The following is a 24,371-nucleotide window of genomic DNA, read 5'->3' as shown; positions in this document are numbered from 1 at the left end:
AGAAGAAAGGCAAAGCTATTGTAACACATACAGAAAATTTTCTTATGGTAATCTTCTCCCATCCCAAATTTTTATATCAGAATTAATGTAGCCAGTAATCAGGATAACTTAGTCATGGTCACTTTCTACCTCATGGGGTTAAGAAAGTGAAATGTATTTCTCAACATTTAATCTATCTTTATTGGACATTAGAATTATAGAATGTGTTTAAAATGCTCCAAAAAAACAGGAGAACTACTGAATAGCAAGTAGATTTATTCTAGATAGATTGATATAATAGATAGATATAAATATCCAGATAGATAGAGATAAATATTATCCCAGAAAAACAATTAGAAAATTTAAATCAATAAAAAAAGATATAAAAATGATCAATCACAACTAAATAAAATCAATAGGGAAAACTAAACCTTAAATTTGTGTAACTATACATTACAGAACCAGAGATCATCAAACAGCTTCATAGATGGGGCGCCTGGGTGGCTCATTGGGTTAAACAGCTTCACAGCCAACTCCATCTTGCTATTTCATGAAACATTCTTCTTTTTTTTTTTCATGAAACATTCTTGATATCTGAAATCCTAAGTCAGACTGAAATCATTTCAGTTAACAATAAACAATGATTCCTCATTAGCCTTCCTTTGATGAAATCCCTAATTCAAATGGAATATTAAAACTAACTAGTCAAGAGAGTGTTTTAAATGTGCTTTATCATATATGTAAACCCACGGTGTGATTTTGTTATATATTTAGAAAATTAATAAATCATTAGTATAAATTTAACTTAATAAATAAAAATACATTTTAGGATAACTTCTTGGGAACCGCATAAGTAATTGCTGCTTTATTTTAGAGAAGGTGTGTGATAGAAATCACAAAAGTACACGTGAATAATATTTGTAACATTATTAAAGACAATTTTCAAAGCAATCAAAAATTAAAGGAAAATACTGTGTTTGACTTGGCCTAACACAAAGTTGATACTTCAAAATATTGTCTAAAATATCTTTTGAAAATGTCATGTTATAATTGAAAAGCCACTGAATTAAGAGACAAAAAAGATCTACATTTGGTAGTCAGGATTTTTTTCTGTGTGGCTTTGGGCACGTTATTTTGTATATCTGGCTCTTAATTTTTTTTTTCATCTACGAGTTAGAAGTCCAGGCCAAATCCTTTCTAAACTACCTCCCAACTGATTTTAATACTGTTTCCAAAGGGATTTCCCAAAGAGAAAGTTGTCACCACTATGTCTGGCTTAAGAATACACAATGAATCATGGAATTGAGATCCTTGCTTTTAAAATTCTATTGCCTCCTGAATAGAATAAATGCTAACATTTCTCAGGTTCAGAAATGATCTAAAATTTAAGATCCATAGGGACACCTGTGGTGGTCATCATTTAGACTGAAATTTCCACAAATCTAACTATTGTCTTATAAATATAGTAACGAGTCCTTATTCAGTTAAAAATAATTTTCCATTAAACTCCAAAGTTTAATCATTTGCCTTTTCATGCCCATGCAGCCTTAGTCTAAAAATCATCATCACTGTGTTGTCAGAAATCTAGTATCAAATTGACTATTTATTTTTCTAACCACAGGCAAGGAAAACATTTCTAAATGAATTATATAACCTCATCTTGAATAAAGTGTCTTCCTTTCTGACTATTTAAAACAACTCTTATAAAATGTTTATTTGACTTTAAGAAATAGCTTACAATCTCCCACTAAATAAAGCCCACACATTTTAACCTGTCATTCAAGAGCCTATACAACTTGGCGCCAACCTATCTTTGGAGCTTTATCTCCTACTATCCAGTTTGACACAACCCAAACTCTTAAGCCATTTACTTTCTTAATACGCTTGGTGTTTTTCAGCTTACCTATCTTTGCTCCTGCTATTCCTCCTATGTCTTCCAAGATGTCTATGCATTTCCAAAGTCTAACCTGCTTCAACGCTTAGATCTAGTGCTGGGTCATTAACGAAAACATCCCAGATCCTACACTCTCCTACACCCCTATCTTCCTTTAGCATGTCAGTGTCAGAAGTTATCTCACCTTCTTCTGCAATTCCAAAATAATTCTTTTTTCATTTCCCAAAGATTACTTAGCGCATCCAAATATATACTAAGGAAATTTGTTTACATTTACTTCCCTTATAAGGTTGAGAGCTTCCTGAGGCCAGAAACCAAGTTTTTAAAGCTGTTTTCTTTTTCCCCCATATTCCCCATATTATCAAACATGCCTTAGTTTGAGAAGGTGTACACATACAAAATAATACATGAATGAGTATACAACTAGTAAAAGTGACTGGGTAGTGCACTGTTGCTTTAATTATATCAATATTATTGGCAAAAAAGGATAGTTTTTTAACAACAAATTTCAACCATAACTGCTTATGTAGTCTTAAATTACCCAACATAACTGTTTTAAGGCAGCCCAGAGAAGATTTTATATCAATGTAAGAAATAGTCAGTTAAAAAACTCCAGTCTTTGAAACCTTTACAATCCTAGAGGACAAGTCATTACTCTAACCCCTCTCGGACTTATCCCCAGGCTGTAATAATGTTTTATTATTTATATAGAGATTTATATTTTCAAAGCACTTTAGAGCCATTAATTTGTTAAGCCAGACAACATACAGTAGAACAAGGTGAGTGTGATTAAATGTGTTTGACAGATAAGAAAACAGCAGTCATGCAAAAGTGGTCTTTTCATAGCCAGCAGCAGTCTGGAGTTCCTTTGAGTACTAGAACTGTAATTTCCCTGCTGTAAAAACAACCAAACAATTGACCTGCCCTTATTTATTTTATTTTCAATTATGTTTCATTTCCATAGTCAGAGTTAGGAGCAAATTGTATGTTAATGATCTTTAGTTCAAGTATAAGACTAGTCGTAAAGTGAAGTTTTAAATTTTTAGTGTTATAATTCCTGAGAAGAAGTAATATTGTCTGTTTTTAGATTAAGTGTGTGGAAATACATATCAATATGCAACCATTAAAGTTCTTTAAGTCCCATTGAAAAAGGTAATAGTTCGGGGCGGGGTGGGGGGGTTGCCTGGGTACTACTGTCAGTTAAGCATCTGACTCTTGGTTCAGGGCAAGGTCTCAGTGTTGTGAGATCAAGCTCCAACCTTGGGCTCTGCACTCAGCACAGTCTGCTTGGGGTTATTTCCCTCTTCCCTTCTCCCTGCCCCCGTGCCTCTACCCCTGCATATGCTCATTTACTCTCTCTCTCTCAAATAAATAAATACATAAAATCTTAAAAAAAAAAAAAAAGTCCTAGTTGGTATTTAGACAAATACAATGAGATCTATACCTCCACCTTATGGTGTTCATCATTTGTACTGGGTTGAAGAACAATCTTTCTAAAAGACTTCTGGTTTGTTTTTCTTAACACTAAAATATTAGCAAATACATATGTATATGATAAATATATCACCTCCAAAGTATAATATGCATTTTTCTTCAGAGATATAAACCTTACCAAAGATAACTTTTCCTGTCAAAGTTTTAGTTCCCCACTTGTCAATGCAAAATTGATTTGAAAGTAGATTTTCTCCCTTTATGTTCAAGGTTGTGATTTGGGGCAATGCAATAATAAATTATTAAAAGTTATTTTCTGTCCACTCTTGGACCAAACAAATCTCTAAAGAAATTGTCCCTAGTCAGTATCTCAGGAATGTAAAGTTATTTTATCCCAGCGGGGATGAGGGTTTTTCACATTTATTTATGGTTGGCATTTTTATGCTTTTGACTCACACAACCACTCCCTCACAGTGAAGCCACTCATATTTCCTGAGAGAAGGTAAGATAATTTACAATTGTGGAAAATATTTTTTGCTCATGCTGATGCAAAGAATTAGACACGTGACTCCTGTTAGTGTCAATCCCAGTGATCCATAATGTGAAAATCAGGACTTTGCCTAAAAAGCATCTGCTTCCTTTGATTCGAAACCTTGAAAGTGTTTGCATATGCCCATAGACTCAGGTGTGAGTTCTCAGACACACACAAGTGAGGATTCAGAAGTTTAGGCCAAAGACAGAACCAATCCATGCACTTTAACACCAAGTGATCACGTGCATGAAGGAGGATCTGATGGGCTGTTGAACCCACACATTTTAAACATTCTGTTAATTCTTCCTTTGAACTTATTATATAGATCTATCAAAAACACTGAGGGTTCATAACAAATCAGGAACAGGAAAAAATAGATTTGACCAAATTAGCTCATGCTATTTAAACCATCTTCTTTGCAATTCCAAACATCAATTTCTTGTCAGTATCACCTAACTTACATATTCGTATTCACATATTGATAGTGTTCACATATTCACAAAATAAGGTTACCAATACTTGGAATGCTATCAATAACCTGAGATATCTAAGAAAACAACTTCCTCTGAAAAGACAGATATAGGCACCTCTGGGTAAAAAAAAGGCACATCCTCCAAAGCAACAAACACAGGTTAAACCTTTAGAGGTCTTTAATCCACTGTCCTTTCAAGTGTCTTGAGAGAAGTAAGAGTGCAAGGGTGGAACTTACATCTGAGTTTAATTACAGGACATTGTGTAGGGATACCACTTGAGATATTTTTTCCTTCAACTTACAGCATATGTTATGCTTAAAGGTGGAAAGACTATTTTCTCTCTCCACGTCACTGGAAATCCAGGCCTCTCGCCTCATTTAGATACTTTGATGTTTTCACTAGAGTTGGGGTTACTAGAGGAATTGATTTAGGAGAGACTTCTGTTTTAGCATCATTTTTTTTTTTTTTAATAGCAAATGACTGGCTCAAATGGAGTCTTTTAAAAGAAACATAAAACAATGGGAATTTCTCCAGACTTTAAAATGGTAGAATAATTCTTCACAATCCTGTCTCTAAAATGTAAAAGTACAATTAAATTAATGGACACATAGGCAAATAAACTGTTTACAGCATATGTATGCATATGTGTGTGTATAGATAGAGATATAGATATATGCCCGAGAAATAGGAGGTACAAGAACCATGCAAGTGTCTTGAAACTATGTACTGCTTAGGGACTTTAGTGTTTAACAGCTGCTTTCATTACATAGTAAAATCCATGAGGCACTAATCACTAAAGATTATCTCTAGGTAAAATAATAATAACACTCTGACCTATGTAGTTAGCCTCTCCATTTGCTTATACCATACAGGTTTTTTTGTTTTTTTAATGCAAGGTGGAAATGAAAGTGAGCATCTGGAGAGCATTCCTGCCCCATTCAGATTAAACTCTACTTTTAACTCCTAAACACTAAAGCACACTGTTGAGATTCAAATATACCAACTCATTCCTTATCCTTAACTATCTCTAGTGTGAAAGTATAAGGCACTAATTTCTTTTCAAATAAATTCTGAACTATATGGTAATTGGTTCCAAATAAAAGAAGCTACTAAAAAGAAGCTCTTTCTTATGCTTTCCCTGCAATGCTGATAAGTTCAAACACTAAATCTCAGACAGGGAAAGATTCACACAAACATATTCAAACATATGTAAGTATGTATGCAAGTAGAATCTGATCTAATATACTGGACTTATTTTTCTTTTCTATTTTTCCTTCTACTTTTAATAAACTTTCCATTTTAGAATGGTTTTAGATTTACAGAAAAAATGACAAAGATAATGCAGAGAGTTCCTCTGTATGCCATGTGCAGTCTCTCTGCTAGTTACACTGGCACAGAACATGTTGTAATTAATGAGCCAAAATTAATACATTATTATCAGCTAAAGTTCATGCTTTATTCAGATCTTTCCATTTCTAAGCTAATACCTTTTTTTCTGTTCTAGGATCTCTGATCAATAATACTACATCTATCATGTTTAGTTACAATGCCTTCTTAGACTCCTCTTAGCTGTCACATTTTCTCAGACCTTTCCTGATTTTGATGACTTTGATATTTTTGAGGGACACTGGTTAGGTATTTTGTAGAATGATACTCAGTTGGGATTTATGTAATGTTCTTCTCATGATTAGACTGGGGTTTTAGGTTTATAGAGGAAGACTACAGGGGTAAATCACCATTCTCAATCATATTAAGGATATAAACTCTCAACATGACTTTTCACTGATTTTGACATTGATCATGTGGCTAAGGTGGTATTTGTCAGATTTCTGTTCTGGAAATTACCCTTTTTCTTCAATTTCCATACTGTAGTCTTTGGAAGAAAGTCATATGCAGCCCATACCTAAAGAATAATGTGTGATGTTCCAGCAACTAAAGGTAGACTATCCACCTTTATTCTTAGAATAATTCCAAATTATTTGGAACTCTTCTACATGGGAGATTTTTACATATTTATTCATTTATTCAATCATTTATTTATATCAGTATGGACATGTGGATATTAATTTAAACTTTGCTTTATAAATGGACCCCCTTTTTATTTTGTTGATAAAATCATTTTAGCTTTGGTCATTGAGAATTCTTAAAGATAGTTTCCGTGTCCTTCTGTAATACATTATGTGAATATATGTATATGTGTCTATATAGATCAATAAATTGATTAATTGATAGATTGATCAATAACTATGAAACTCAACTTATAGATTTCCTCCCCTTAAAACAAATATTCATTCAAGAAGGACTGGTTTCTCTTATTGAGGTGTGTTGTTAGAAATCAAGACTAGATGCCAGATGAGGATTTGTTTTGGACCACGAAATTCACATACATATATAATGAAACCTCAAGTAAACAGCTCATTATTTGCTTTTACATTATTTACAATGAAAAAAGATATTCTAGTTTGCCTCCAGTTTAAAAGTGATAAAGCCATTTTCAAATATCACAAAGCATAAATAATACTCTTTGTTGCATTAAACATATTTGATATTCACAAGGTAAAAGCGGAGAAAATTACCTGAAATCACATCTTTGCAAATCTGCACGCTCTTATGACCATTTTAATCTTTAATCATGACTTTTTTTTTTTTTAGTTTCTTGTCATCATGGAAATGAAACTCCTTGATGGAACTTACTGATTTTTACCACAAAAGGCAAAAATGAAAGAATGTTGCACGAGTGATAATCCTAAATTGAAAGTACTTTGGAATTTTGAGTAATCAGGTGACCACTAAGAAACTGCAAATCATTTTCAGGTATTTTATAAATACTTCATAATTTAAAGTTGCTATTTCTATGTCTGTGTATTTTAGGGAGATAGATGGCCATCAGCACTGCCATCATTATCAATTCCACAGAGAAATTGAACCAATTAAAAAAACATATAATTCAACTATTGAGCATAGTCAGAAGACAGGGAAAGAATTCTACAGAGATGAGCTCTGTTGCCCAATTTACCTCTTCTAACCATATGTGAAATGGGAATTTTATTACTATAAATAAAATTCCCATTTCACATATTACTGCAGGAGGTATACATAATCCTGCCCAGGGTTGATGTAAAGTACCATATGCATTGAAGTAGAAAGTCTTTGGAGCAACTTACTACATCTTATTTTTCCCCCAGCCTTAAATTTGTTATTATTTAGTTGGGCAGCACTTTAAAATAACTCCAACACTTATATTTTGCTTACATCTTTTCTATTATTTTTATTCTTTGATCCTAATGTCAATGAGGTTATTTAAAAATTTTATAGAGGTCTTCTTCTTTAAAAAAAGAGGACTTTTTTCCATTTTAAGGAATCAAAGCTCTGAGTTACAAAATAATTCTTTTTAAGGCTTTAATATTGCAATACATTTTTTTCCAGATCAAGATAAGTGTATTTTTTTAAAGATTTTATTTATTTATTTATTTGACAGATATCACAAGTAGGCAGAGAGGCAGGCAGAGAGAGAGGAGGAAGCAGGCTGCCTGCTGAGCAAAGAGCCCAATTTGGGACTCAATCCCAGGACTCTGGGATCATGACCTGAGCCGAAGGCAGAGGCTTTAACCTACTGAGCCACCCGGGCATCCCAAGAGAAGTGTATTTTTAATCCCTTCCACTTATTTCCTCCATCCCTTCACCCACCTCCCCTCTGGAACCATCAGTTTGTTCTCTATTGTTAAGTCTGTTTTTTGGTTTGTCTCCTTTTTCCCCACCTTTATTCATTTGTTTTGTTTCTTAAATTTCACATATGAGTGAAATCATATGGTATTTGTCTTTCTCTGCCTCAGTTCACTTAGCATTATACTCTCTAGATCCATCCAGATTGTTGCAAATGGCAAGATTTCATGCTTTTTTTATGGCTGAATAATACGGTATATAATTCCATTATATACCACCTCTTCTTTATCCATTCATCTATGGACGTTTGGGCTACTTCCATAATTTGGCTGTTGTAAATAATGCTGCTGTGAACATAGTGGTGCATATATCCTTTTGAATTAGTGTTTTGGTAATCTTGTAAATATGGAATTTTTTCATATTCTGGGAAATTCCCAATAGTACATATGACTTATCAGCAATAATTTTAAAGGCGAGCTTTCTTCTTGAGTGGGGCTGGGGAAGGGGAAAGTAGCACATCTAGGAGTGGAAATACAGTGCTCTTTGGTAGTAGGAAACATGGAAGAATGTCCCCTGCTCTCAGCGTTGACCCAGGAAGACAAAAGAGGTGGTTAATTATCAGTCAGCAATATGTGAGACTGGAAAATAGTCAAGACTGGCCCTGACTACTTGAGGGAAGAGAGGTACCAGCATAAGGCAATAGGGCAGGCAGAAGCAGGTATGCTTTGGAGAAAATGGTTGCGTGCACATGAAAAGTTTTGCCTTACTAAAGTAGCTTTTATATTGGAAGTCTAGGGCATTGATGAATGAAGTATTAGCATAATACATATTTACTCTCCGTGTGGAGAAATCACGGACTAATCAGTGACTATACAGGTATACTAGGTCACCAAAATATTACTGATCTACAAATAGGGCCACTCAAGCTTGAGATCACCAACCATCAGTGATGGCTCATGAACAGGTCCAAATTATCCAGTGAATGTAGGTGTTATAATAGGACTGAAGGAAAGGCTAGAGATTTGGAGTCAGATCAATGTGAAGTCTAAGCCCTACTAATAAATAGCTTTGTGATCAGAAAATTAGCTGAGGTCTTTGAATTTTTGTTTACTCAATCATAAAATGGGGCATTTTATGTGGAATCAATGGAATACTTTTTGCATAGCCAAATATAAGTTATAAAATGCTGCAAAAATGAAAGCTGATGGGTTTCAAAGAATAGAAGGGATGACTCGATTCATTTGTTAGGATTAGAGACGTATTTTCACAGATGTGCATTGGTTTGCTAAGGAAGTGGTGATGTAGGTGGGGTGGATTACACCTACAGAAAAGGAGAAAGAAGGCATTTCCAGAAAAGGAAACAGCATGGAAAAAGGCATGAGATTGTTGAATTCAAGCTGTGTTTAGCAAACATGGAGTGATTATATTTGGCTACAGAATATAGAGCAGGACTACAGGATTAGTGGGAAAGAAGGTTAAAAGATAGGGTAGGTCTTGATGCCAGAAGCTTAACAATGAGGAAATGTGAATGTAATTTTCAATACAACCAGTAACAGTAAATGATTTATGAAGTAGTGACATAATTTGTTCTGAATGAAAGACATACCTGATGGTAGCACAAAGGGTGAACTGGAGTTTAGAGCAGATAGAGTAGAAGTGGACTGCTAAATACCTGGGTAAGTTGGAGCCAGAGTAGGAAAAGTATAACCAGTGACACAGAGAGAGACCATGCAGATTCTCAAATAGAAATCATTAGCCAAGATCTCACTCAAGACCTTTGACTTCTTCCTATAGCTACCAAATAAAATTTTCAACCATGACCCTAAAAGCATCTCAAAGACTTAGTATCTCCTTTAAATTGTCTTCTCTTCCTTACAGCCATCAACAGTGTCATTCCTAAATGTATTCACTGCATTGTCCCCACAGGTTCCGAGGCTAGGATCTCCTACTTGATGAAAGGCATCTGCAATCTACTCAACTTCCTTAGTCAGAAACAGTGAAGTTGTTGTCTACGATGACTTCTCCTTTATTTCTCATATAGCAATTTGCTAAGTCTGGTCAATTCCTCCCTATCTTTGTCATTTGAAACCTTCCCTCCCCTTTCGGCCACCATCTTAAATTTAGACCTTTATCATCTCTCCTTACATTACTGCAAGCGTTTATTTTTGTTTTGTTTTGTCATCACATCTTCTTAAAAAATTCCTCCTTAGGGGCACCTGGGTGGCTCAGTGGGTTAAAGCCTCTGCCTTCAGCTCAGGTCATGATCTCAGGATCCTGGGATCAAGCCCCGCATCAGGCTCTCTGCTCAGCGGGGAGCCTGCTTCCCCACCCCCCCCTCACCTGCATCTCTGCCTACTTGTGATCTGTCAAATAAATAAATAAAATCTTTTAAAAAAAAATTCCTCTTTAACTCATCACCTTTTAAATTTCTGTATTTACTTTAGAATTTGCTTATTCATTTGTGCAACAATATCCTGCTGAGCTTTTTGCTAGAATTACATTGTATCTATAGAATAATTTGAAAAGGATTAACACCCATATAATATTCAGTCTTCCAATCTATTAGCATAGATTTTCATAGAAGATTTTAGGTTGTCTTTAAATTCTCTTAATAGTGTTTCGTAGTTTCTAGTATAGAAGGTTTTTTTTTTTTTGCATATTTTGTTAGATTTATTCCTAAATGAATTGTTTTTTATGCTGTGTGAAGTATACTGTTTATTCATTACATTTTCTATTTTGTATATTGATATTGACTCTAACAACTTTATAAGTTCATAAAGAATACATTATAGCAATAAGGATGAATCATCTATATCTACATGTGATGATATAGATAAAGCTTATGATGCATTATTGAATAAAAGATGATATACAAAACAATGCAAATGTTATGATCCCATTTATTTGAAGTACACGGATAGGTAAAACAAATCTCTGCATTTAGTTGCTTGTTACATGGATATATTCAGTAATGAAAAGTCAGAAAGCTACACATTTATGGTACTTTTTTACTTATTAGATTTTGATGAGTGTTTAACAAAATTAAAAGAACAGAGATGAGTCTTATTTCTGGTTTCCTTTAACTACTTACCATACTTAATGTTTTTAAGATTTGTATGCTACATAGGGAATAAAAAGTGAGAGGAATCAATGATGGGGACAGAGAGAGGTACAAACCCTCAGGGTGATTTTGCATGAGGAACAGATATCATATATTCCTCAGAAATACCCAACCTATAACATCTCTTCATGTTTCATTATTTAACAGTTTGGTTATACGTAGATTCCTTCTAAATTCTGAATACCTTATAACTACTCTGATGAAAAGCTAAGACTGAGCTGCACTGAAAATATACTTGCTTTAACAGTGACAGTCATAAAAACAAAAACAAAAACAAACAAAACAGTGACAGTCACAGAAAGCCAGAGTGAGGGGTAAGAGACAAGACACTGCTTGTTGGTGATGACAGCAGCTAGGCAGAGGAAACACCATAAAGAAATAGGTCAAACTTTATGGGACAATGTCAAATAGGAGATTCCAATTTAACTTAAGCACTGAGATGCCTGTAATCTGAAAGGGATGATATTTACTTTCTAGTAACTGCCATCCAAAGCATGCTAAATAACCATGGGATACACACTAGATAATTTCATGTTTTGGAATTGTACCTTTTCTTACCTAAAAGATTATGCAACTGTACTTTTGTTCTATATATTTATTTATTGTTTTCCCTTAGTAAAATGCCAAATGTATTGCATTATGACAAGCTCATGTGTTTAATAATGAAAAAGCCTTCCAGCTCTCTCTCAGGGATTTCAATCTGATTATTATAAAAATGGTTTTCAGCATCTTTAGGTTTTATCTACATGTTTTTAGTAAGTCTATAGACTCATCTAAATAATACCACAGTACATATCTACATCAATTTTAGTTCTGTTTTTAATGGATTGCCAGACTTGTTAACAGATCTTAAGAAAATTATGGCCAAACAAAATAAATACACTTTCCCTCTTCAATTATAGACTTAAGAGCTTATAGTTAACTCTAAATAAAAATTTACTAATGTCTAACTTGCATTTTTCCAAATTAAAAAGAAATTCTTAGGAGAAAAGAACCCAACTTTATCTAACCCTGTGATGAAGACAGCAATATATATTGTAGACATGCATATTTTTAAGAATTTGAATTTGAAACTTCATAATATTGATCAACTGCAAAGAAACATTCAACCAAATTTGAAAGCTGTCCTTGAACCCAGTATAATCATTTTACACCTTATCTAAGCCTTTATGCTTAGAAGGACCTTCAGAAACATTGAGGTTACTTAATTTCAGGGCTTGTTTTTTTGTTTTATAATTTCATCAAAAAATAAAGTGGATGTGAAATGGTTAATGATTAAATAATAATTAAATAACACTATTATGAGAATTTTAAAAATATGAAATCTATGTATTTAAAAATAAAATGGTAAATTGATATAAACACTGAGTATTTTCTAGAGAACATACACAAATACAAATAACAAGATAGACACCTGGCTTTCCCTTTTTTTCTTCTTTGCCTATTACAAATAAAAATTATCTAATCAGTTTGGCAAGCAATAATGACAATAAAGGCTAAGGTTTCTACTCAAATAATGAGCAATTTTTCCAGATTTAGCATTTTCTAGAAAATCATAATACCTTAATAACTGTGAAATGTCACTGCTGTAAAATTATCTGGAATACCTGCTCAGCAGACAATTTTTAAAGCAAGTCAAATCAGATAGAAGAGAGTGAATCAAATTCTTGCTGCATTTAGCTTAAAGGGAAATGAGCTATACATTTTCTTGTAATAATACTTGTCTTTAGCTAATCAGGAAGGGTAAACTCTCAAAAAATTACTTTAAGTAAGACTCCGGATGTAAAGTCAAGATTATAATTTTTTAAAAGATTTTATCTATTTATTTGAGAGAGAGAGAGAGAGAGACCATGAACAGTGGGGAAAAGCAGGCACACTCCATGCTCACCAGGGAGACAGATGTGGGGCTTGATCCCAGGATGCCCAGATCAGGGCCTGAGTCCAAGGCAGACACTTAACCGATGCGCCACTCAGGCACCCCAAAATTATAATCTTCTTAATGAAAGGTCAAGCCTTTTACTTTTTTTATTATTACTATATAGGAATGATTTCACATTTTACCTATCAATCACTCAAAATAAGGGAGCAACGGTCAAAATGCGATCCATCCTACCTCAGGGAAGCCAACCCACAAATGTACATGCCAGCTGAAACAACTACAGATGTACAAAGCAGAACTCTGGGTTTGAAAGATGTAACTAGTCCTATTTGGCTGAGTAGTCAATAAGTTTTCATTTGAGAAATCTGCTAACTCCCTGTTTGATGGATTGATTAAACAAGAGGCCAAAAATTCAAACTAATGCTTCTGTAAAGGGTAGGAATTGTCCTTATCCTCGCCTTTTTCATCCTACTCCCAACTCCTCTCTTACTCCATTTCTATTCTTCTATTTAGAGGAAATGACTTACTCTTACTGGGACACATTCAGGTGATTGTTCATAGATCAGCAAAAAACCATTAAGAGTATAAAATATTTTAAATTTACTACTGCTTATAAATAGCCAAGGTTATAAAAAAAAAAGTAGACATAGGAAGAATGTAAAAATGACTCCACACCACTAACTGCCTTTAACATATTTTGATAAATTTTCCTCTTAAATCCAACAGTCACCTAGGAAAGTAAATTTATAATTTCCATGAAATTAATATTTATGATCAATTATTTCTAGTATTTGAATTTCACTAAAGTGTATGGCCTCTAATTTTTAAATTTAATCAACATTTTATAAAATTCAAGTTTTATTTATAATCAGATACATTATTGTTTCTTGAAAATATCTACAGACATAAAATCTACACATGAAGGATGAAAATATCTTTTTATATTCTTCTATTTAATTGTATTTGATGGTTATTCGGTGTTGATATCACAAAATAATGTTTGAGAGTCAAAAGTTCTCAAACTGTGAGCCAGTACACAATATAACAAATATATCATGTTACCTTAAAGGCCCACATTTTTTTATTAAAAAAATGTACATTCCCAAGTTATGAGTCACTCAAGGGAACTAAATAAGGTTCTTTTTTTTTTTTAATATTTTTATTTATTTATTTGACAGACAGAGATCACAAGTAGGCAGAGAGGCAGGCAGAGAGAGAGGAAGGGAAGCAGACTCCCCGCTGAGCAGAGAGCCCTACACGGGGCTCGATCGCAGGATCCTGGGTCAGGACTTGAAGGCAGAGGCTTTAACTCGCTGAGCTACCCAGGTGCCCACTAAATAAGGTTCTTAAAAACATACTCCATTCACTAGTAAACGTGATCTGAGTTTCAGTTAAATATAAAGTAAGTATACTTTTGGATTAAACTGCTATGTGTCCATCTCCAAATCTCTATAAAATCTAATTCTGCTGGCGTTTTTATCCCAATATTCTTTGAAACACATGTTTAATCAATGTGCTTATCTGATTCAGGGCCTGATTTTAGTAATCTTTATATGCTGCATTTAACTGAGCAGTATTTTCAGCATAGGACTATTATACTACAGTGGTATATGGGACAAAACTGTATCTTCACATTTTTCTATACAGCAATACACTTTTGTAAATATTTTAGTAATTTATTCTCCTGGAAATGGTCTGTAGAGACCAATCCCAGAAATACAGAGAAGAGTTTGAGAAGAACAAGGGCTTTGAGGGCAAACTGATGCTAGGATTCCTTCACAGCTATAACCCTTCAATGGAACACCCTGATTTAGAAGGTGATCTGTGTTACCTGTTGATAGTCATTTCTTATGGCTACTCAGCTGCCTTAGAATTTGTTGTCTCTGCCTGTTGGGTCTAATTCTGGTTTTGGAGTTCTGTTACCTTGAATGTTAGAAGATAAAGTATCTTTGTTCCAAAGGATAAATGGTATAGATGCCACTGATCTGCAGAGGCATCAAGAAACCTTTGGCTCTTGTATCATTATCCCTTCCTAATCCTCAAAAGTAGAGAACAAATGGCCTGCCATTGGGGTCTTTTAGCTTCTGGGGTATCGGGGAGACCACTCTTTCTCACAGGAGACTTATGCAAACCTTTCCCATGAGCATCCATGAATCTAGGACATTCTGATTTCACTTCAGGACTATGGAATGCTATGTCTAAAATTCCAGACCAGCCTACCGGGACCCCAAGAACACTGAAGGTTTTATTCCCACTCAACTACCTCCCAGGTCCAGCAGAAGCTTGTCTCTAGAGGAGCACAGACTGAGTTAGGGGTAGTGGCACAGCAACAGATGTGTCCCAAAAAACATCTTCCCAGAAACTTCCCTTCTTTAACTTTATAACAGTTTTTCTACACAATTTATGTATAATAAATCTACATTCTGTAATCCATAATACTTACAGAGTTATTGCAAACCAATCTCAGGCCATAAATCACAATCATTCACAGAGCTCTTGAAATAGATTTTCTGATACTATCCAATAGATGAGCTTAAAGCAGTTATTATAAAGCAATTTAAAATTTCTAAATGAAAAATGTAAACAATTGAAGAAGGAGTTTTCTTTAGTATAAAGGAAGGTTTATTAGGTTATTTATTTCCAAGTAAAACCATTCCTAAAGGGGTATGGGTCATGGGAAAAAAAATTTTTTTTAAATCATCTTGTTTAACCCTTACACATGATTTCAGCAGGTGCAGGCAAGCTCAGAGTACAGAAGAGCACACCTTGACCTTCAAAAATACTTCTAGCATGCGTGTGCCAGCAGCAGGCCAGGACAAGCAGATGCAGCTGAGGCAAGATTTTGATTTTAGAGAAAAAGGAGTTTATTTGTAAACGTCCTTTAGGTGTTATCGGGAGAAATATTCTTTGCTGCCTTTAAATTTGCAAGACAAGTGAATTCAATATTCACTTCACAGCCCTAAGGAGGGTCCAGATTTAAATTTTTCATGACAAAGGAGAAATGGTAATTAAGGTATTTGAAAATTTTGGAGGTAGAGAAAGAAATCAAAGACCTTCTGCCTGTGGCTGCCACTAATGTAAATTGCTAAACTGCATAAGAAAACAATGAATGCTGTTCCCTGAACTCTGAAGATTTATGAATATTTTCCATAAATGGATATTTTCACCAGATACGTTAAATGAAGACTGCCAAGTTTTTCTCAACTCAGCCTAGGTTCTGTGTGGATTTTGGACAACCATCATAAACAACCACACATCCTGGTGAGACTAAACACAAGAATAAATTCTGTATCTGCACTTCTTCATTCAGAGATCATGTAACACTTCTACGGTGTTTGGTAACCCTTCTGGAAACAGAACATAATTATATGGTTGCTCTAACTGCTATTCAGAGCAGGACTGGCTTGTTTTCTAAGCTTGGTAGGGGTAAGGCCAGTGCTGTGATAATCTTGTACCTGCTATCAAATCTATGGCCCTTTAAAAATAAGGCTCAAAAGAGAATTGGAGTTAAACATGTGTTCTGAGTTCCTGAAGGAAGTGCACTTGGTGGAGTTAGAGACAGCCCAGACTGCATTCTGACTGTAGTGAAATGAGACCCTGATTAGTGGGTTAGTGTTTTGGTCCTCCAGCTCCAAGTTCATATATTGAAGTCCTAACTCCTAGTACCTCAGACTGTGACTATACAGTCTCTTTACAAAAGTGATTAAGTTAAAAGAAGGTGGAATAAATCCAATACTGACTATTGTCTTTTTAAGAAAAGGAAATCTGGATACAGACAAGTAAAGAGAGAAGACAGTGTAAAAACGCAAACAGAAAAAGCACCATCTACAAGCTAAACAGAGAGGCCTACAACAAATCCTTCTCTCAAGGTTGTGAGAAATAACCAGTTCTACCAACACCTTGAACTAGGACTTCCAGCCTCTAGATCTGTGGGAAAAAAAAATTTCTGTTGTTTAAGCCACCCAGTTTGCAGTACATTTTTTACCACAGCATTAGCAACCTGATACACTTGACCTAGTTTCGTTTTAGTGGAAAATAACTATACAAAGTTCTGCACAAAGTGTATCTGGTCTCTTGTGCCTTTCCTTTTTACCTGACCACTTAGAGGCAGAGATTAATTTTCCCTCTCAACAAATTCAGCTTCCTTTCAGGGAGTTGTTTCATGGCCCCACTGGAAAGTAGATTATGGAAAACCTCTTTTTCTCTAATGTCCAGATGTGTTTTCCCAGCAATAGTAGTGCCAATTTAGTTTTCCACCTCTTGATCCTTTTTAAAAAATTTCCTTAATTATTTCAGAAATTAGGTGGGGAAGAGGAGATATTTATTGCCCACCTCAAGGGCTCCAAGAAACAAGTTAATTATGGATTGGCTTGATGGAAAAGGGACTGAGCTCTGACTTGATGATAATGAAAGCTTATGTGATGATCACAAATTATTTTCATTTCATTTTTTCAAAATGCCAGAACCAATTCTTTCTCTGCCTTGCACATTACCCTATTCCAGTTGAGGAGGCCCTGATAAACATCAGATTTAGAGATATCACCCTGATTAACCATGCCCTAGAGTTATTATTGTTTCCAAGACTTTCTTTTGATGTGCATTGTACCCGGAACAGATGAACAAACCACATTTGGAATTGTTAAACTATTTCTCAAAATATTTTTCAAATTTTTAAAAACCAAAATGCATTCTCATAAACACTCTTCCCATTAAAGCAGTGTGTGTTGTAAGAAAAAGTCTTTCCATATGGTTCTGATTCATTTACACTTAACTCATCAAAAAGTTGTTTGGGGAAAAAAAATACTTGATTGCCCAGTAAATTGTTTTGATCTTTTCATTTTAAAAACAGGATACAGTGTCCAAGGTAAACAAAACCCGAAGTGGACAGTTGTCTGAATTCCTTTCTGGTTGTTTCTAGGCTTCAATGTTCCACACTCAAGCATTTATGTTGACATTTATAAGCTAAACAATTAATAAGTATTTATCAATTGCATTACTCTCTAGAAAAATGTAAAGACGTCCTTCTATGTGACTCTGCTAGAAGAGCTCCATGCTGAAAATTGAGCTCAATTAAAAAGCAAAATTATGAAGATGAACAATCCCTGGATCAGATAAATCCATGGCCAAGACGTATGTTTTGATGAATACTGGCATAAAAACATTGGTGCTACCAGATCCTATAGAGATTTAGAGATAAAAACAGTAATTTAGTTCCAAATTGCACTTACTTTATACTTGAGACTGAACTCAGGTTAACTAGTGAGCAGAATATCCCATAAAGACTTTATTTAACTTCCATGAACAGCTCATAGCTAGGGAATGTAAATGTTATTGAATCAGAAACATATTTTACCAACAAACTTTGGAAGACAACCAAAACTGTGATATCAAAGTATATATTTGAATTAATGAGGACTTTAATATATTTCTGAAGTCTGATATTTTCTAACCAAATAGGTCTCCTTTCCTCTTTGCTACCTTGTGAGTTATCACAAAGAGATGTACCTTGTCATCACTGTAGTATTTCATGGAAGGCTCAAGTTACAATGAGCTGTAAGCTTTAATATTTAATAATAATTAAATAAGTATGTGAGTATATAACTATAAACTTTTAGATATATAATTGATATATGAATTGATTCAATTTATAAGGTGAAAAAATTTGCAATATCCAAATGATTACCATGGTACAGGTATATTACTAGTGGGCTATTAATTTTTTTTACATTCAGGTTGTTAAACATTATATTCCTCCAGATTATTTTTATCTATGAATAACACTCAGAAAAATGAACAGAAGTTGGTAAATCAAAATTATTTCCTCAGCTAACTACAGATCAGTAATTTTTCATGAAACAGGTCTATAAAAATTTGCCTTCGAAGAGATTTTTACTATAAAGTAAATTAAATATGATTGTTATGATAGCTATGAACTACTGAATCACTTTACAGATTTTTTTTTCCAATTCTCACAGTTATCTTACATTTTAGCCACATTATCCTCATATTTTACATAACAAAACAGAGGATCAGAGAGGTAGCATAACTTTCAAAGTTAAGTAAAAAATGAGGTTTGCATTTAAACTGAGTGATTTGGGGGCACCTGGCTGTCGGATGAGCATGCAAATCTTTTTTCTTAAACCTTTAAAAGAAAGGTTTATTTTATGATTTTAGAGAAACTGAGAGAGAGCAAGGGAGGAGGAGGGAGAGAGAGAATCTCAAGCCGACTCCATGCTGCACAGAGGCCGACAGGGGCTTAATCTCATAGTCTGAGCTGAAACCAAGAGTCAGTTCAGTGCTTAAATGATTGAGGCCCTCCACCCTGCCACAAGTGCCCTGAACAACCAACTCTTGATCTCGAGGTTGTAAGTTCAAGCCCCACATTACTTAAAAAAATAAATAAACTGAGTGGCTTGTTCCAATGACTGAGTTCCTTCCATTGTAATATTCTTTCTTTCAAATCTTTTAAAAAGAATCGGCAATAATGTTTTCTCTTGCAGAGACTACGGTCTATTTTTATAAGTTACTCATAACTAAAATCCAGTAACAAATATCTTTATAAATATTGAATCAAAATTTTGATTTTTTTCTTTAAAGTTCTAGTTTCAGATTACTTATTACTAATGTATAATAAAATTTGACAAACAACAGCTCAAATCCAGCCTTCTGTTTGTTTTTGTACAGGCTGTGAGCTAAGAATGGTTTTCATATTTTTAGATGATGGAAAAAAATCAAAAAGAATATTTCAAGACATGTGAAAGTTACATAAAATTTAAATTTCAATGTCCATAAATAATGTTTGACTGGAACACAGCCACATTCATTTGTTCACTGTCCAGGGCTGTTTCTGTGCTTCAATGAGTTTAGTAATTGCAAAAGAGACTATAGACCATGCAAAATTCTAAAATATTTGCTATCTAGCCCTTACAGAAAGGTTTGCTGATTTCCAATACATAATAATAAATAGCTAAGAATGAGTTTAAATAATATTTTCTTATTTCATTAGTAAGAATAAAGTTACAAAGAATGTATTAATTGGAAGAAAATGGTAAGTAAGTCAAAATACAACTATATAGGTCTTTAAGGCAACATATTTTATGTTATTTAAATTTATTATTATATTCTGCTTTGCAATTTTATAAATTTTCATTCCTAAATGTTATGATGTGACACCACCGGTACAGTAGAAACTTTTACAAAGAAAACCACTAATTTGAAGATCCACAAAAATTCTATAGATTTTCTATAGAATGCCTTGTACCCACATAAAAAATTCTAAGAAAATAAAGTTGTTCTTACAAAGAATTAAAATGTGTGATATGATTTAGTTTCTGCAGATAAGGTTATATATATGTAGGAAAATAACAAAATCAAATATGTGAAATTAATGAGAAAAATATAGAAGAACTACATTAATTAGCAAATATTTCAGTTAGAAAATAAACACTATAGCCTTATGTTGCTCTTCTAGTGTAAAATATGAGTTATGGCAGTAGGTCATTTTGCAAAAATAAAAATAATTTATTTTAATAGAAAATTCCTTTGGTCAAAACTGCATGTACAGCTCCTTTTGATTACAGTGATATACTACTGTACAAATAATGGATACCATATAAAGTTGGCATGAAACTGTCAACTTTCATCCTCTAACTTTTATTTGGAAACCACAAACATTTAGAGTCAAAATGTATGAACTGATAGAAAATCTGCTGTTGTGATTTATCTCAAAGTCTGGAAATAGACAAACTTACAAAGCTAATGCTATCAATGGAGCATCTTAACTGTATTTCCTAGGGCTACCTGGGTATCTAACACAGGAATCTGCAGAGAGAGGAATCATGTGTTTACTGTCACCCTCACATTAACCTGATTCCAGTGTTTGTCAGTCATCTGTTTCAATAGGAGGCTAATGATTCTTCTCATCCTCTTTTTTAAAAGGCTTATGAGCATTTAAATCAACTGAACTTAGGAAAAAATAGCTCTGAACTGGATGAAAAATAGTGGTCAAGATACATTACTGTAGTACATCTATACACCAGAGCTATATAGACAGAAATCTAAAACTTTTACAATAAATTAACTAAAAATACACTGTTGGTACCAATGAATGTATTCCATAATTTGTCATATTTGCCTACATGTAGAACATTTCACAGTATGAGTGAATCCCATTTTTTAATAAATTTAGTGTGGGGGGAAATTATTTCATCACGTAATTATCGAAAGCAATTTTGAGTTTTTTAAAATGTGAAACATTTTTTTCTTGTGTTAATGAATTATATGCTATACTTCTTATGCAAGAAATAATTTCTAGATATGTGATATTATCTAGTAATCCTAAGAAAAATTATAATATCACTTGCATAAAAGCAAAATACCATTTATAAATATGTAAATATGTTTATTTACATATATATATGTAAATACCAAAAAAAGCATGCTTACAACTGAATTCTCCTCTTATCTGTAGTATTATAAATAATTACTGGCATTACTTACAGTAAATACAGGCACTAAAAGGAAAACAAATTATGAAGCAAATAAATATTAAAACTAAGGTAGTGCAGAAACACTAAATTTATCAGTAAAAGTGGTCAAAAGCAACAAAATAAATTAAATTTGAGTGGACTTCTTTACAGAACATAAACAATATATGTAGACAAATATATTAGTATTATGTACAAACCACATGAAATAATAAATCTAAACACTTTCAAATAAGATAGATGTGCATGAAGTAAAAACAAATATTTCAATAAATGGTCACAGCAAGAAATGATAAAAAATTAATTGTAAGAGAAACTAATTTTAAGCCTAAGCTCAGTGCTGCCATTATTTCACACAATGGATTATAATTATAGTACATTTAAATCTAAATCAGATGGGTCAGGTAAATAGCATAGAATCTACCTCTCATCAGCTGTGTGGCTCTTGGCTTGGTATTTTGTTAAACTCAACTGCAACATCTTTACCATATATATATATATATATGTATATATATATATATATATTAACTATCTTCATCTGAAAAACAGTCACATGCTCACTTTGCTCATATAAGCCACACAATCTGTCACTTTAAGCCTTGATATTCATTATTAATATGGGTGCACCATATGTGTGATAATTTATGAAATAGTCTGAGGACAGCAGAGGAATACATGGAGAGGAAAATGTTTTTAATATGGCAGCAAATAAAAGAATAAGTATACCAAAGAATTAAGTACTCCACTCTATATAGAGTGTAACATGACATCTAAGTAATATTCTATGGCATGGATATACAGTTGACCCTTGAATAACATGTGATTTAGGGGTGCCAACCCTTACACAGTAGAAAATTCACGTGTAATTTTTGACTCTCCAATATGTACCTACTATTAGCCTACTATTGACTGAAAGCCTTACCAGTAACATAAACCATCAATTAACACATATTCTTATATGACATGGACTATATACTGAATTCTTAAAATAAGCTAGAGGAAAGAAAATGTTATTAAGAAATTCATAAGAGAATGGGGTGCCTGGGTGGCTCAGTGGGTTAAATCCTCTGCCTTTGGCTCGGGTCATGATCCCAGGGTCCTGGGATCGAGCCCCGCATTGGACTCTCTGCTCAGCAGGGAGCCTGCTTCCCTTCCTTTCTCTCTGTCTGCCTCTCTGCCTACTTGTGATCTCTGTCAAATAAATAAATAAAATCTTAAAAAAAATTCATAAGAGAAAATACACTTACAGTACTGTACTATATTAAAAAGGAATCTACAAATAAGTAGACCCACACAGTTCAAACTTCTGCTGTTCAAGGGCCAACTGAATACTTTTTTCAGTTTCAACTTTTTTATTTAAATTCCAGTTAGTTAACATAAACTGTAATATTAATTGCAGGTGGAGAATTTAGTGATTTATCAATTACATATGCTACCCAGTGCTTATCACAATTAGTTCCTCCTTAATCCCCATCACCCATCTAGCCCATCTTCCCATCCACACCCCCTCCACCAACCCTCAGTTTGTTCTCTATAACTAAGAGTCTGTTTTGTGGTTTGCCACTCTCTCTCCCTTTTTATTTTGAACACTACTAAAGGTCTTCTTAGTTACTTCCAGATTTTGGTGAGTATGAATAATGTTGCCATAAACATTCAGGTACCAGTTTTTGATGTATGCAAGTTTTCAATCCATATGGGTAAATACCAAGGAATGCAATTGCTGGATTAGATGACAAAAGTAGGGCTAGCTGTGTAAGAAATTGCCACACTGTCTTGCCAAGTGACTGTGTCATTTTGCATTCCCATCAGCATTGAGAATTCCTATTGTTCTTCATCTTCTCTAGCATTTGTATTGTTAGATTTTTGGATTTTAGTCTAGGATGAGAAGTGTGGAGTGGTATTCTCCTGGTTGTTTTAGTTTGATAAGAAGTTGGTTTTGTTTGAAATTAATGTAACTACTCCAGCTTTCTTCTGACTAGTGTTATCATGGTATGTCTTTCTCCACCCTTTTATTTTTAATTTATCAAAGATTTCATTTAAAGTGGGTTTCTTATAGAAAATAAATAGTTGGAACAAGTTTGCTTTTCTAAAATTCACTCTGACAATTATCTCAATGAATTCAGATATTAACCATTCACATATAAAGTACTGATACAGTTGGATTAATATTTGTCATATTTGCAACTATTTGCTATTCATTTCTATTTTTTATTTTTATTTTTTCTTGTTTGCTTTGTTTTTCTGTTTTTATTTTAATTGATCAATTCATGGGATTCCACTTTTACCTCTCCTCTTAGCATAACAATTATACTTCTTTTTAAAAAAAATTCAGTGCTTTCCTTAGAAAAGGTAAACAATAATTTTAGCTACTCTAAGTCCTCTTTCAGTAAATATTATACCACTTCAAGGGTAGTACATGTACATTTTAACAAAGTATTACTAATTTCTTCCTCTTCTCCCTTATCAACCTTGATCATCCATATTTTGTAATACTTCAATATGTTATATTACTTTCAACTGTTACCTTTCACATTAATAATAAAAATATTTTACCTTCATTTATTACTTCTTCAAGATCATTCCTTTCATGATATAGATCTGACCTATAACATTTTTCTTTTCTTGAAGTACTCCTTTTCATGTTTGCTTCATGCTCAGGAGAAATTCCCTCAATTTTTGTTTGTCTAAGAACGCCTTCTCCTTTACTTGTTAAAAGGATACTGTTACTGGGTATAGAATTCTGGGTTGGTGGGCTTGTTTTTTTTTTTTTTTTCCTTTCAACACTGAGTAAAAAGAAAAATACTTCAGTCTTTTCTTACTTGCATGGTTTCTGAAAAAAAAAAAAGTTCATTATAATTCTTATTCTTTTTTCTACTATAGGTAAGCTATGTTATTCCTCAGACTTTAAAATTT

Source organism: Lontra canadensis, unplaced genomic scaffold (genome assembly GCF_010015895.1).
Source record: "Lontra canadensis isolate GAN:19392208 unplaced genomic scaffold, GSC_riverotter_1.0 scaffold48, whole genome shotgun sequence".
In the NCBI taxonomy this organism is placed as follows: Eukaryota; Metazoa; Chordata; class Mammalia; order Carnivora; family Mustelidae; genus Lontra; species Lontra canadensis.
This window is presented reverse-complemented; position numbering follows the sequence as displayed.